Below are 12,983 nucleotides of genomic sequence, written 5' to 3'. Positions count from 1 at the left end.
TGTCCTTATGAGAAACAGCACTGAGGAGCAGGCAGGACACCGCCCATGCCTGAGGACAGTCACATGGGAGAAGGGGCCCTTTCACACGCAAGCGCAAGCGCTACAGGCAAGAGCCTACTCCAGGGAGGGCCAGGTTCTGGGAAGCTGGCCACCCCGCCCCCATTTAGAGCTTCTAATCTTTCAATTACCCAAGTGTTTCTTGGAAGTCCTCATTTTAATATAACCAAGCCAGGCATCTTTTACCGAGTGACTTGGAAAGAAAAATCCATCAGAGAAGGGAGAACTGTCATGAATAAGCATTTCGCAGCACCACTGGCTATGTTCAAAGGCATATAATTTCTCATAATCCAGCCACACGATGGGAACTTGTGGGGGAAATGAAAGAGCTGAAGGAAAAGCAAGACATGTGGGTGCACGCGCCACACATACACACACACACACACACACACACACATCACATACACACACAGAGCCAAAATATCTAGTAAGGAACTTGGAAATCCTACATTAAGCATGTCCATGCATTGTGAAAAGTGTTAGTGAGATGTCTTCAAAAGTGAAAGCATCCATCAATAACTAAAGCAACTGTAAGTTCCAGTTTAGAGTTGAAAGCTAACTGCCCTTGAAAAGGGCACAATGAAGACTTTTTCAGTTACTATCATTTCTAACAGAAGACAATTATTTGTAAGGACTTGGCATATAATAATGTTTTGTACATGAGTAATAAACATTTTTGTTGAATATATAAGAAAGTTTTCTTTAAAAGTGCAAAATTTTAAGAATTTTATGTATGTATATAAATATATATACATATATGTGTGTATACACACATACATATGTGTATATAGGGGTTGGCAAAGTAGGTTAATAACAAGTACAATAATAAATAAATAAATAAATAAATAAATAAATAAATAAATAATAATACAAGAATAGACCCTTTTTTGCATACTCACAACTGTAAATTTACGTTTGCCCACCCCTGTATATATGCCATAAATAACAATAAGTTTAAGACCACTGAATCCAGGGAAAGATGTTGCTGAACACTAAATACAATAGCTTAATTTATGGTACATTTTGATAAGTGTCACATCAGCTAAATCATATCTCATTTCATGGAATGCAGCTCTATTTTGAAAGTTAGTGAGAAATTAAGTTTCTGCTTATCTTATCATCATTAACTTTCCTTATAAAATTGAAGGTATTTTCCAACATATGATATGAGAACATAAAAAAAATCATACTAAAGGAGCAGACGAATTTGAAAAAGTCATACTTTAGACAGAAAACCTGTTTGAAAAGAAACATCAATATTTATAGCTCAATGTATAATATTGAGACTTAAAATATTATACCAGGAATTATATTCCCTTGGGCCTAGCTAACTCTACAGAAACAAACAAACAAAAGTCCTACTTTAAATTAAATTCATAACTTTATTTCTACTGCAAGGCAAAAAAAATCATTTTTTAAATCACAAACTTGTCACGCAACATTTATGGAATGTAACATTGATGGTACAAAAAGTTCTTTTAGTCTTAAAAATGCTGGGACCTATAAAACTATTCTGGACTGACTCTGAGCACTTCTCTGAAATGCTAGGTAGGAAGCCCATCATAAGTGACTTGTAAGTAATATAACGTGGAACAAAATAGAACTCTCCACCGGCACCCACAGCAGACCAAGGTAAATATGCAATTACTTCCCCACCTTCTAAACTAACATGGGGTTTATGGTAGAATATATCTCAAACTCGCGATAAGCCCATAGGTGTGCAGCTGATATATAACTATGTTTTCATAGTTTGATTTGGCAAAGAAGGAACTACTGTTACCAGCCATTTACCAGTTAATTTCTTTTTTGTAGAATCCACATGAGTTAATTGTCTATTGGGTGGGAGGAAGAGACTCAAACAATTAGGGTTTTGTCTTGTTTTTTAACTTATATGTTTGGTATTTATGTGAGAAAATATTTTTTTTAAGTTTCCAATTACATTACATCATTTTCTCTAAGGGACAAAATGAAGTCACAAATATAGTACCAAGTGACACCAGAGAGAAAGTTTCAGAATAAAATCCAAGCCAGTGGAACTGGAAAGCATGTGAGTTGAGGAGAGGAGTGGGGTCAAATCTGCACATGAGGCACAGCACTATTCTTTTTGTCTCCGTACCTGAAATTTTCACAGTTCTCCAATATTTAGCCCAAGCTGGCACTGCCTCTGGCCTTAAGGATGAATGGACTCTCCTTTTGTGTGAAGGGTGCATTAGGGCTGACCTCTTAATGTCCTCACTAGTTGATAAGCACATACCTATGATCTTTGTATTTATTTTGTCAGTTGTTGTAGGACATTGACAGGGAAGCAGAGGGGACCTAAGCAGTCTCCTTGGTGCCAATGTTGTGAGTGTCCAGGACCTTCTGGGGACTTTTCTAGGGCTGATGGTGGATGCCGTATGTCTCAAGATGTGCAGAGCCCAAAAGGGTGTAAGATCCTCAGATGTGCAAGCTCAGACACGACCACCTTGCTGGGCTACACTTACCCCTCCTTTTAATCTTTTTTGGTAATTCCTCAGCCACATGTCTTAGAACTTGGATGTTATGGTAACAGGAAGAGGCTACAAAAAAGTTGCAGGGTAGTTTGAACCTATAAACACCGTCTTTAGACATTTAAACTTACGCACACTTACTTGAATTCATTTTTTGAGCTGAAAGAAAGGCAATTGCGTCACCTCCCCCATGTTATAAATAGGTGCCATGAGCCCAATAAAGTGTCCCAAGGTTTTGCCAGTCAGGTGAGCTTCTGGCAACTCACAGCTGCAGCTGCTGAAGGGACGGCCCGAGAAGGGTCAAGTTCACTCTGCATCTTAAACGAACCATTGTTTACATTTTGGGAAAATATCAGCTCATCATTAAGTCCATTACGTCCTGGAAATACAGATATTGAATTCAAAAAGCATATGCTCTTGGCATTATCTATAAAAAGCCTTAATTTTGCTCAGGCACTTGTTTTTGGAATTATTTCTAAAAATTTATATTAAGGGAATAATCTTGGAGGCTACAAAATGTTTTCTTGCTTGTGGGTTTTGTTTTGTCTTGTTTGCTATTATAAACAACACATGCTCATCGCTTATATTGATTATAATAGCAAAAGAAGTTCAAAAAAAATTTTTAATTTGATTAAATATATCTCTGGTTAAAACACCATGCAGCTGCTTAAAATGATGCCTTACTAGAATATTTAGTAAAAAGGAAAGTATCACACAATATATTAAATTAAAAGCTGCCCCAAAACACATGCAGAGCTTGAGCCTGTTTATTAAATGAGATACTGCATGAATAGGCTTAGCAGTATGCTAAGATTTTAATTATTGCTAGAGATGCAGTAAATGTTTATTACTGTCTACATAATAAAAGACTAAAAGACATATTCTGAAGCATAGATCTGAGTGGTATCTAGTTATATCTGTGTGATAGGATTATGGATAATTTAATTTTCTATTTTCTTCTTTTTGGTCTGCATATTCTGAATTTTCTGCAATGAATATGTAAGAATGAAAAACTAATAAAAATTACAATTCCCCAGAACTATATTCTTAAACAGGATAATCAGTTTAGATTCCTCTTTAAAAGTACCTGGAAATGCCCAGCCAGTGTGGCTCAGTTGGCTGAGCATTGCCCATGCACCCAGAGGTCACCGGTCCAATTCCTGGTCAGGGCACGTGTCCAGTTGCAAGAGGCAGCCTATCAGTGTTTCCCTCTCATCGGTGTTTCTACCTTTCCCTCCCTCTCCCTTCCTCTCTCGCTGAAATCAGTAAAAACATATTTTAAAAAATAATAAAACGAAGGACCTGGAACTAATTTGTATAGTCATGGACTGCTTAATGATGAAGATGTGTTTTGGGAAACGGCTAGGCAGTGCTGCTGTGCGAGCATCAGGGACTGCACTTTCACAAACCCAGGTGCTGCGGCCCACTCCACCTGGCCCATGGTCCAGCCCGTCGCTCCTGGGCGACACACCTGCAGAGCACGTTGCTGTACTGAATACTGTAGGCAACTGTAACACAATGGTAAGTATTTGTGTATCAAAACATATCTAAACATAGAAAAGGTACGAGAAAAATACTGTATAAAAGATTAAAAATGCTTCACCTGCGTGGGGCACTTATGAATGGAGCCTGCAGGGCTGAAGGCTGCTCTGGGCGAGTCAGTGAGTGAGTGGTGAGCAAACGTGAGGACCTAGTACGTTACTGTACACTACTGCAGACTTCATAGACACTGTACACTTAGGCTACGTTAAAAGTAAAAAAGCCACATGAGATTAAACCAAGCACAAGAGAAAATGATGCCCGGCCGGGCATGGCTCAGCGGTTGAGCGTCGACCTAGGATCCAGGCGATCGGGGTTCGGTTCCCGCTCAGGGCACATGCCCGGTTGCGGGCTCGATCAGTGACTCTCTCATCATTGATGTTTCTATCTCTCTCTCTCCCTCTCCTTTCCTCTCTCTGAAATCAATAAAGATATATTTAAAAAAAAAAAAAAGAGAGAGAAAATGACGAATTGAGGCAAGCAGTGAACACGAGATGTATGAGGCTGCCGTCGTAATACAGCACACTGTTTCACAGCAAACATTTCTTTTTATGAGTAGAAAGACTACAATCCAAAATAATTATAAAAGTATAGTGCAGTAAATGCATAGACCAGTAACATGGCATTTATCATCATTATCAAGTATTACGTACTATACATAACTATGCATATGCTTTCATACGACTGGCAGGACAGTACACTGGGTGCCCCGGCATCACCCCAAACACGTGAGCTCACGGCCCTACGACATTAGGACGGCTACGCCACTAGGCGACAGGAATTTTCAGTTCCCCTAGAATCTTACAGGACCTCCATCCTATACGTGGTCCACCACTGGTTGAAATGATGCTTCATCACTCTATACCATCATGTGTGTATATCATGTTTATCAGAAATAAAGTTTTTTTAATATTTTGTAACACCAAGAGAAATAGGTTTGATATTTTTAATAAGAAGGAAAAAATGAAAAGCTTACTTGTGGAACTGTGTCAGAATATTTGAATTTCATGTGACCTCATATTACTGTCTTCCTTCCAAGGAGTTTGTATATTCCAAATAACTGAAACTGGGTGTCAATTACATTGTACGTTTTTTGGTGGCGGGAATTATTTCTTCTGGCCTTTGTATTCTTAGGTCCTGATCCCAAACACATACTCTATATTGGACAGGCTGACAATGTTTAAATGTTTCACACAATCTGTATAATTTTCTGTTTATGTGGTTATTAAAATACCTTCATCCACAGTAAGAAATATTTCTCTTTAGAAATAAATTTGGAACTTGGACAAACCAAGAAGATAGCCTTTAGAAAGTGACTTCTTCAAGCTGTTTTCTGTGATCTTCTGTGGAACCAAGGACATAATTGTGAACAGAATTTTACATGGTTTGGGTTTAGGTAAATGGTCAAGGGTAATGTGTGTTGCCTTGTGTCTGACTCTCTTTCCCTGAACCAAGAAATTGACCTGAGAGGAATCAGATGGCATCCTTGGATTCTGTTAGCATCACTGTAGCCAACTAAGCAAGTTTGTCAGGGCCTCTAAGCCTTGTGTGTGCCAAGTCAATGAGATATCCTGCAACTCATCTATAATGGAAGGATAGGGCTACCTTTTGCTCTCCTTTTTAAATAATAAAGATTGGGGGAGGGGCACATGTTCCTTGAATGAAGGTTTCCGTATAACCAGCCTACACTATCTGCTGCCATGTGGTTCTGGTTTCTAGCATCCTTCCACGTGTACAGGCTACTCCCACCTCCAGGAATATTTACCTGAGTGGAATCCACCCAGGTACAATCCTGGTAAGGTCCCAAAGCTCCTCTCAGAGCAGGAAATTATTAACTGCTGAATTTCCTAGGCTAATTTTATAGACTAATCATAAAAAAGGAAACTCCTGATATTAACAGGTGCCCATGTTGTTTTCTCATTGAAAACCCAAGTGTCTAGTAAATAATCCCAAAGACAAAGTAAAGAAAAAAAGTGGCCCTTTAAAATGAATTCAGATGATGCAAAAGTTTAACCATGGCTTCTAGGGGTTAATCACTCAATGACATATTTCCTCTCCTGAATAAACACCGACTTTTTGACATCTGGTGTTGGGTGTCTTACATTTGTGGATACGGCTCAGTTCCTGGATAGAGGAGAGTTAGTTACACAAAATGAGTCATCAGGCCACACCTCGGTGTCCTCACCACTAGGATGCTAATAAAGGACTCAATAATTTCACACATTTCATCTCTGCAAAGAGTTCCATAAGAGGAAAAGTGGTTCTGAAACATAAAAATGGCAGGGAAATTTGGAAAGTTCTCTTACAGGAAATACAGATTTAGTTTGGTTGCTCTGTGAGAATAACTTAGCACTAAGTATACTAAGTGATAGTGTGTAGAATAAATTCATATGCTGCAGAGCCTAATTTACAACCTAAACTTCCACAGGTCATACCTTCTACAGCTTCTTATAGTTTAATTTCCTTTCATATCTTATGGTCTCCCACTTTAGGGACAGAATTTTCTGTGATATTTTTCTAGCATTAAGGGAAGGAAAATGATCTTTGGGATTATATAGCACACAGAGTTGAATTCTAACATAAACAGAGGTCTGAAGATATGAGGCCCAGAGTGAAAAGAGATTAAGAATGCATATTGGGCATAATTAAATGTAGACTATAATCAGTTTCATAACACAATTGTAAAAACTGTCCTTAAGAGAAAGCTTATTAACTTCATTTTAACAGCCAGAACACAGATCTGAGAAATTTTAGGGGAGAAAACCGAAGTTTTAATCTCCTTTAGGAACTGCAGCAGGTCTCTTTGTTGCCTGTAAACTGTGAATTTGGTTTTTTATTCATCCAACAATAAATACCTAATGTTTTCTAAGCAGTGGGATGTGGCAGAGAAGAAGACAGACAAGGCTTGGGCTTGCATGGGGTTTACAGTCTAGTGAGGAAGAGAGCAAATATACAATAAAGAAATAAAGTACAGGATCTTTTCACATAGTGCTAAATGTTATAAATAAAGCAAACCAGGGTGATGTAATAAAGACTGCAAGGGTCAAGTGGGGAAGGCATAGCCTCCATGAGGAGGTAAATGACCTGAAGGAACCAGACTGGTATATTCAAGAAATGGAAAAAAAGACAGAGTGGTTGTGTGAGAGAACTGAGAGCAATAGGGTATGAGATGAGAGAAGCAGCAGGGCCAAAAATCATTCAGGATCTGCTAGGCTCTGCAGAGGGATTGGCATTTCAACTGTAAAAAGAAGACTTTAGAAAGAGATTAAGGATGTTGAGATATAATCTGATTAGAGATTTTAAAAGAGGTGGCATGGGTAGGAGTGGTGAAGTAAAAATCTCTGAAAATCATCTCCCCTCCTAAAAGTAATGAGAACACCCAAATTTGTCCAAATCAAAATTTTTAAAAAAATATATCTTTATTGATCTCAGAGACAGGAAGGGAGAGGGAGAGAGAGAGAGATAGAAATATCAGTGATGACAGAGTTGTCATTGATTGGCTGCCTCCTGCAGGCCCCCCATTGGAGATCGAGCCCACAAACCTGGGCATGTGCCCTGACCGGGAATCGAACCGCAATCTCCTGGATCCTAGATCGATGCTCAACCACCGAGCCATACCCGGCTGGGCTGTCTAAATCAAATTTTTCCAAACTCTGGAAATTAACTAAATACTTGCAATGATCTGGGGAACATTTTTTAAAGCCTGAATTTTGGTTACAACAGGAAATTTTGAGTAATTTTAACTTGGAATATACCCATCCCTTTCTACCAACCTCTGTAGCAGTCTTGTAAACCAACAACCCCACAATCACAGTGAAAATCCAAACCCCATAGACGCTGGAGGAAGCAGACGGGGTTGAAGCTCCACCAAAGCCCCATACCTAGAGAATGGTCATTATTTGACCTATCTGGAAGTCCCTTGGAAAACCTTACTCAGAGAACTTGCCTTCATTTGATCTGACTCAGAGTGCACCAAATATAAACAGCTTCCTCCCCCCACCCTCAAGCCAGGACAATTGCTGAAAAAAGTCAGTGGCTGTTGTTTAATATCACAGGTGTCTGAGGTGGCAATAACAGTTGGGGCAAAGAACAAGTTGACATAAATACTTAAGGAAAAGCTGAAGAATGAGATGTCCAAAGGGGGTTATAAAAATCTTCAACAAATTCTGGGACTCTAGAAGACTGTGTGCATGCTCAGGAAAGAACTGAGCTCTTGCTTCTCAATAATTTGGAAGCTCTGTGCAAGCAACAAGTAAAGGCTAAGGCAGAGTTGTCAACTGCCTGGCTGAATGCTGAAGGCATGTCCCACATGCACACAGAGACTCTCAGCAAACAAGAGAGACTTACTAGTTTCAGATGTTTAAGAAAATATGTGTCCAATCATTAGTTGTTCACTAAACTAATCAAAAAGAGATTTCAGTGAGCACACACAACAAAGAATATAGACTTTAAAGATTTAGTTCAGAAAGGTCACTAAATAAGCAATAACAATAACAACAAATGCTGGGGAGGAAGGATATTCCGTAAAGAGATAGAAATTATAAAATTATAAAAATTTCAAATAAAAATTCTGAAGATAAAGAGTACAGTAACTAAAAATTAAAAAAAATAAATAAATAAAATATCTAAAGGGTTCAACAGGAGATTTGAGCAGCGGAAGAAAGAATTGGTGAACCCGAACCTAGGTCAATTGAGACTATCTAGTCTAAAGAACATAAGAAAAACAATGAAGAAAAACAGAGCTTCAGAGACCTCCAGGACACCATCAAATACGTTAACATATAGCCTAATGGGATTCCTAGAAGGAAAGGAAAGAGAGAAAGGGACAAAGAAGAAATCACAAGGAAAATTAGAAAATATTTTAATATAAATAAGAATGGAGACATATCAGAATTTATGGAATGCGGTACAGCCATGCTTAGAGGAAGAATTATAGCTGTAAATGCATACATTAAAAAGAAGAAAGATCTCAAATCAATAACTTAACTTTACACACTAAGCTACTGGCAAAAGAAGAGCAAACTAAATTCAAGGTGAGATCCAAGAAGGCAGTAGATTGAGTGGAAGCTACACTGACACTCTCCTAGGTCTAAAAATATAGAAAAAACATCCTGAATAATCAGCAACTGAAGACGAGCTGGAGAGCACCCTCATAACCAAGGAGGAAACGTGGAGACCACATAGAGACTGGGAGGAAGTGTGGAGGTGCCAGAGGGCTGGCTGAGCTCCCACAGGCAGCAGCTGAAGGTCCAGAGGGATATCTCAGCTGTGAGGGTTTCCACTGAGGAATCTGGGGCCTAAATCCCAGGCTGGGCTTCCCAGCCAGAGCACCAGAACTGAGAAAGGTGCCCATATAACATCTGGCTGTGAAAATCAGTCAGGTTTCTGTCTGCCAGGGAGAGACAGCTGGAAAGGCAGGCACTCTCTTAAAAGGCCAACACACAAAGTTTCATGTGCAGCCACTCACCTTAGATTCTGGTGGAGGGAAGTCAGAGTGGACTAGAGCAGTGTGAGAAGAATCAAAAGGGACTGACTGGGGGCATAGATATAAGAGGGCACCCATCTGGACCCTGGTGCTGAGTAATTCCTCCATACGGGAGAGGACATCTTTCTCAGGCAGACATTTACCTTCCAAGAAGCTTTTACCTGAGGGGGGAAGCAATTGTCCCACCCTGCTGAAAAAACCTCTGGCCCCACTCTGTGTAGTTTCTACAGCCTGAGGCTCATTAAGAGACTGAATTACAGCCTCTGGGTGCTTTGAGTCTTTGCCTGATTTGCTTTTGGACCCAGGACTTGGGAACACATACTTTGGTGTACATCTTGGTCCTGTCTAAACACACCCAGCCCCAGCAGAGGAAACCAGAAGCTGTGGACTGTGTAAAACTTCAAACAGGGTACTCAAGGCCAGTCACAAGAATTGCCTTGAGTTTGATATTGGCCTGCACCACAGACCATCCAAAACACTGAGAGTCCTAGCAGATCTACCTAATACATAGAAACAACACCAAACAGGCAGCCAAAATGGGGAGACAAAAAACAAGCCCCAAATGAAAGAACAAAATAATTCTCCAGAAGAAGGGCTGAGTGAAATGGAGATAGGCAGTCTATCAGATATAGAGTTCAGAATACTGATCATAAGGATGGTCAACAGCATGAAAAAAAGATATAGAAACTATGAAGGAAATTAAGAATGACAGTAGAAATTTTAAAAAAACCAAAACATTGGAAGGAATGAACAGCAGATTAGGGGAAGCAGAGGATCAGATGAGCAAATTAGAAGACAGGGTAGAAAAAAAAATCACTCAATCAGAGACCCAAAAAGAAAAAACAATTAAAAAACAGAAAGACAGTTTAAGGGAGCTGTGGAACAACATAAAGTGTAACAATATTCGCATCATAGGAGTGCCAGAAGAGATCAAAAGTAAGCAATGGTTAGAGAACCTGTTTGAAGAAATAATGGCAGAAAACTTCCCTAACCTGGCAAGGAAAAAGTCACACAAGTTCAGGAAGCACAGAGTCCCAAGTAAGAAGAACCCAAAGAGGCCCATACCCAGACACATCATAATTAAAATGCCAAAAATTCAAGACAAAGCAAGAATCTTAAAGGCAGCAAGAGAAAAGCAATTTGTTACCTACAAAGGAGCTCCCATAAGGCTGTCAAGTGATTTCTCATCAGAAACTCTACAGGCCAGTAGGGAATGGCATGAAGTATTCAAGGTAATGCAAAACAAGGATCTGAATCCGAGACTACTCTATCCAGCAAGGCTATCATTCAAAATAGATGGTGAAATAAAGAGCTTGCCAGACCAAAAAAAAAAAAAGGCTAAAAGAGTTTATCACCACCAAACCAGCATTGCAAGAAAGGTTAAAGGGACTGCTGTAATCAGAAGTTGAAATAGAGAGAATGACAAACATAGGCATAAAGAAATAAAAGGGAGCAGTGTGAAGAGGCAAGAACGACCCATGGACCGACCAAAGGCCACGCACTGTTGCATCCCTGCATCCTGCCTGGACGTCCCACCACCATCAACATCATGCCCAAGAGAATTAGGCTGAAGGGGATGCTAAAGGAGATAAAGCCAAGGTGAAGGACAAACCACAGAGAAGATCCACCAGGTTATCGGCTAAACCTGCTCCTCCAAAGCCAGAGCTCAAGCCTAAAAAGGCCCCTGCAAACAAGGAATAGAAGGTACCCAGAGAGAAAAAGGGGAATACTGATGCTGGCAAGGATGGGAATAACCCTGCAGAAAATGGAGATCCCAAAACAAACCAGGCACAGAAAGCTGAAGGTGCTGGAGATGCTAAGTGAAATATGTGCATTTTTGATAACTGTGTATTTCTGGTGACTGTATAATTTAATATACTATTTTTTTAATCAAGTTTTATAAAAATGCAGAATTTTGTTTTAATTTTTTTTTAAAGCTATGCTGTTAGCACAGAAAACACTTCATTGTTGTTTTTTGGGAGAAGGACATATAGTACTAATAGAATGTCTCCAAAGCTGGACCAAAGTGGAGGAAAAATAACACCTTTCCCTTCTAGTTTTGAGAGACTTCCTCTTGGCTCTTGGGAGGAAGGATCCCTTGATGTTGACACGCATTAGCCACCTTGGCACAAGCACCTTGTGTTGTGAGAAAACTAAAATTCATTTATATGTCCTTTCCTCCCTTTCCACTTTAAGCATAGACTTTGGCTCCCTAAGCCCAGAGACCTATTGGGACCTGACCCAAAAGAACTGGTTATGTTGGGCAATCTGTACTTTCCAGTGTCACCATTGAGATGGCATCCCTCAAAAGAGCAGCAGTTCCTTTTTTAGATTGTGGACCTACAGGTTGATAATTCTGCCATTTTCATTTCATTTCCTGAAAGTGAAGGTCGGCTTGTGAAAAGTTGTTAAACAACATGCTTAATGTGAAATGTCTACCCTCACTCTAAACTTTCTCTGTTCAGAGCATCAGATGAAGACTTCATTGAGTTTTATCGTGGCTTTCTGATTTTGGTAGCTCATTGAAGAAGGGAGTTTGAAAGTTGTTGTATACTGTTAACGATTGTCTGACCATGCCCTGCCTGAAATACCATGATTGTTTATGAAAAGTATCTTTAATAAAGCTGTATATGGTAAGAATGAAAAGAAAGGAAGGAGGGAGGGAGGGAGGGAGGGAGGGAGGGAGGGAGGGAGGGAGGGAGGGAGGAAAGGAAAGAAGGAAAGGAAAGGAAAGGAAAGGAAAGGAAAGGAAAGGAAAGGAAAGGAAAGGAAAGGAAAGGAAAGGAAAGGAAAGGAAAGGAAAGGAAAGGAAAGGAAAGGAAAGGAAAGGAAAGGAAAGGAAAGGAAAGGAAAAGAAAAGAAAAGAAAAGAAAAGAAAAGAAAAGAAAAGAAAAGAAAAGAAAAGAAAAGAAAAGAAAAGAAAGAAAAGAAAAGAAAAGGAAAGGAAAGGAAAATAAGAAAAGAAAAGGAAAGGAAAATAAGAAAGAAAAAGAAAATAAGAAAGAAAGAAAATGGCAATAGATAAGTACCTATCAATAATAACCTTAAATATAAATGGATTAAATGTCCTAGTCAAAAGACATAGGGTAGCTGAATGGATAAGAAAACAAGACTCAGATATATGCTGTCTACAAGAGACCCACCTCAGAACAAAAGACTCGCACAGGCTGGAAAAAAACAAAAAACTTCTGGAGAAGATTTAAAGGAGAGATCAACAGCAGTACAGTCATAGTAGGGGGCTCTAACACCCCACTGACTTTACTGGAGAGGTCTTTCAGACAAAAAATCAACAAGGAAACAATGACTCAATGATACACTAGAACAGATGGATTTAACTGACATTTACAGAATATTTCACCCCAAAGCTGCAGAATAGGCATTCTCCTCAAGTGCACATGGGACATTCTCAAAGA

At 39.4% G+C, this 12,983-nt stretch overlaps 1 pseudogene across 1 annotated transcript; it reads left to right on the top strand.

Moving 5' to 3' along the window:
• The first annotated feature begins 11,119 nt into the window (after positions 1-11,119).
• On the top strand, positions 11,120-11,421 carry LOC308560457 (non-histone chromosomal protein HMG-17 pseudogene; annotated as a pseudogene). Its single transcript has one exon. The product of its transcript is annotated as a non-histone chromosomal protein HMG-17 pseudogene (transcript).
• The last annotated feature ends 1,562 nt before the right edge of the window (positions 11,422-12,983 follow it).

This window comes from Miniopterus schreibersii (assembly GCF_964146895.1).
Source record: "Miniopterus schreibersii genome assembly, chromosome: 8".
NCBI classification, from domain to species: Eukaryota; Metazoa; Chordata; class Mammalia; order Chiroptera; family Miniopteridae; genus Miniopterus; species Miniopterus schreibersii.
Note: the sequence above shows the minus strand (reverse complement) of the source record. Positions and strands in the feature narration are given on the sequence as shown.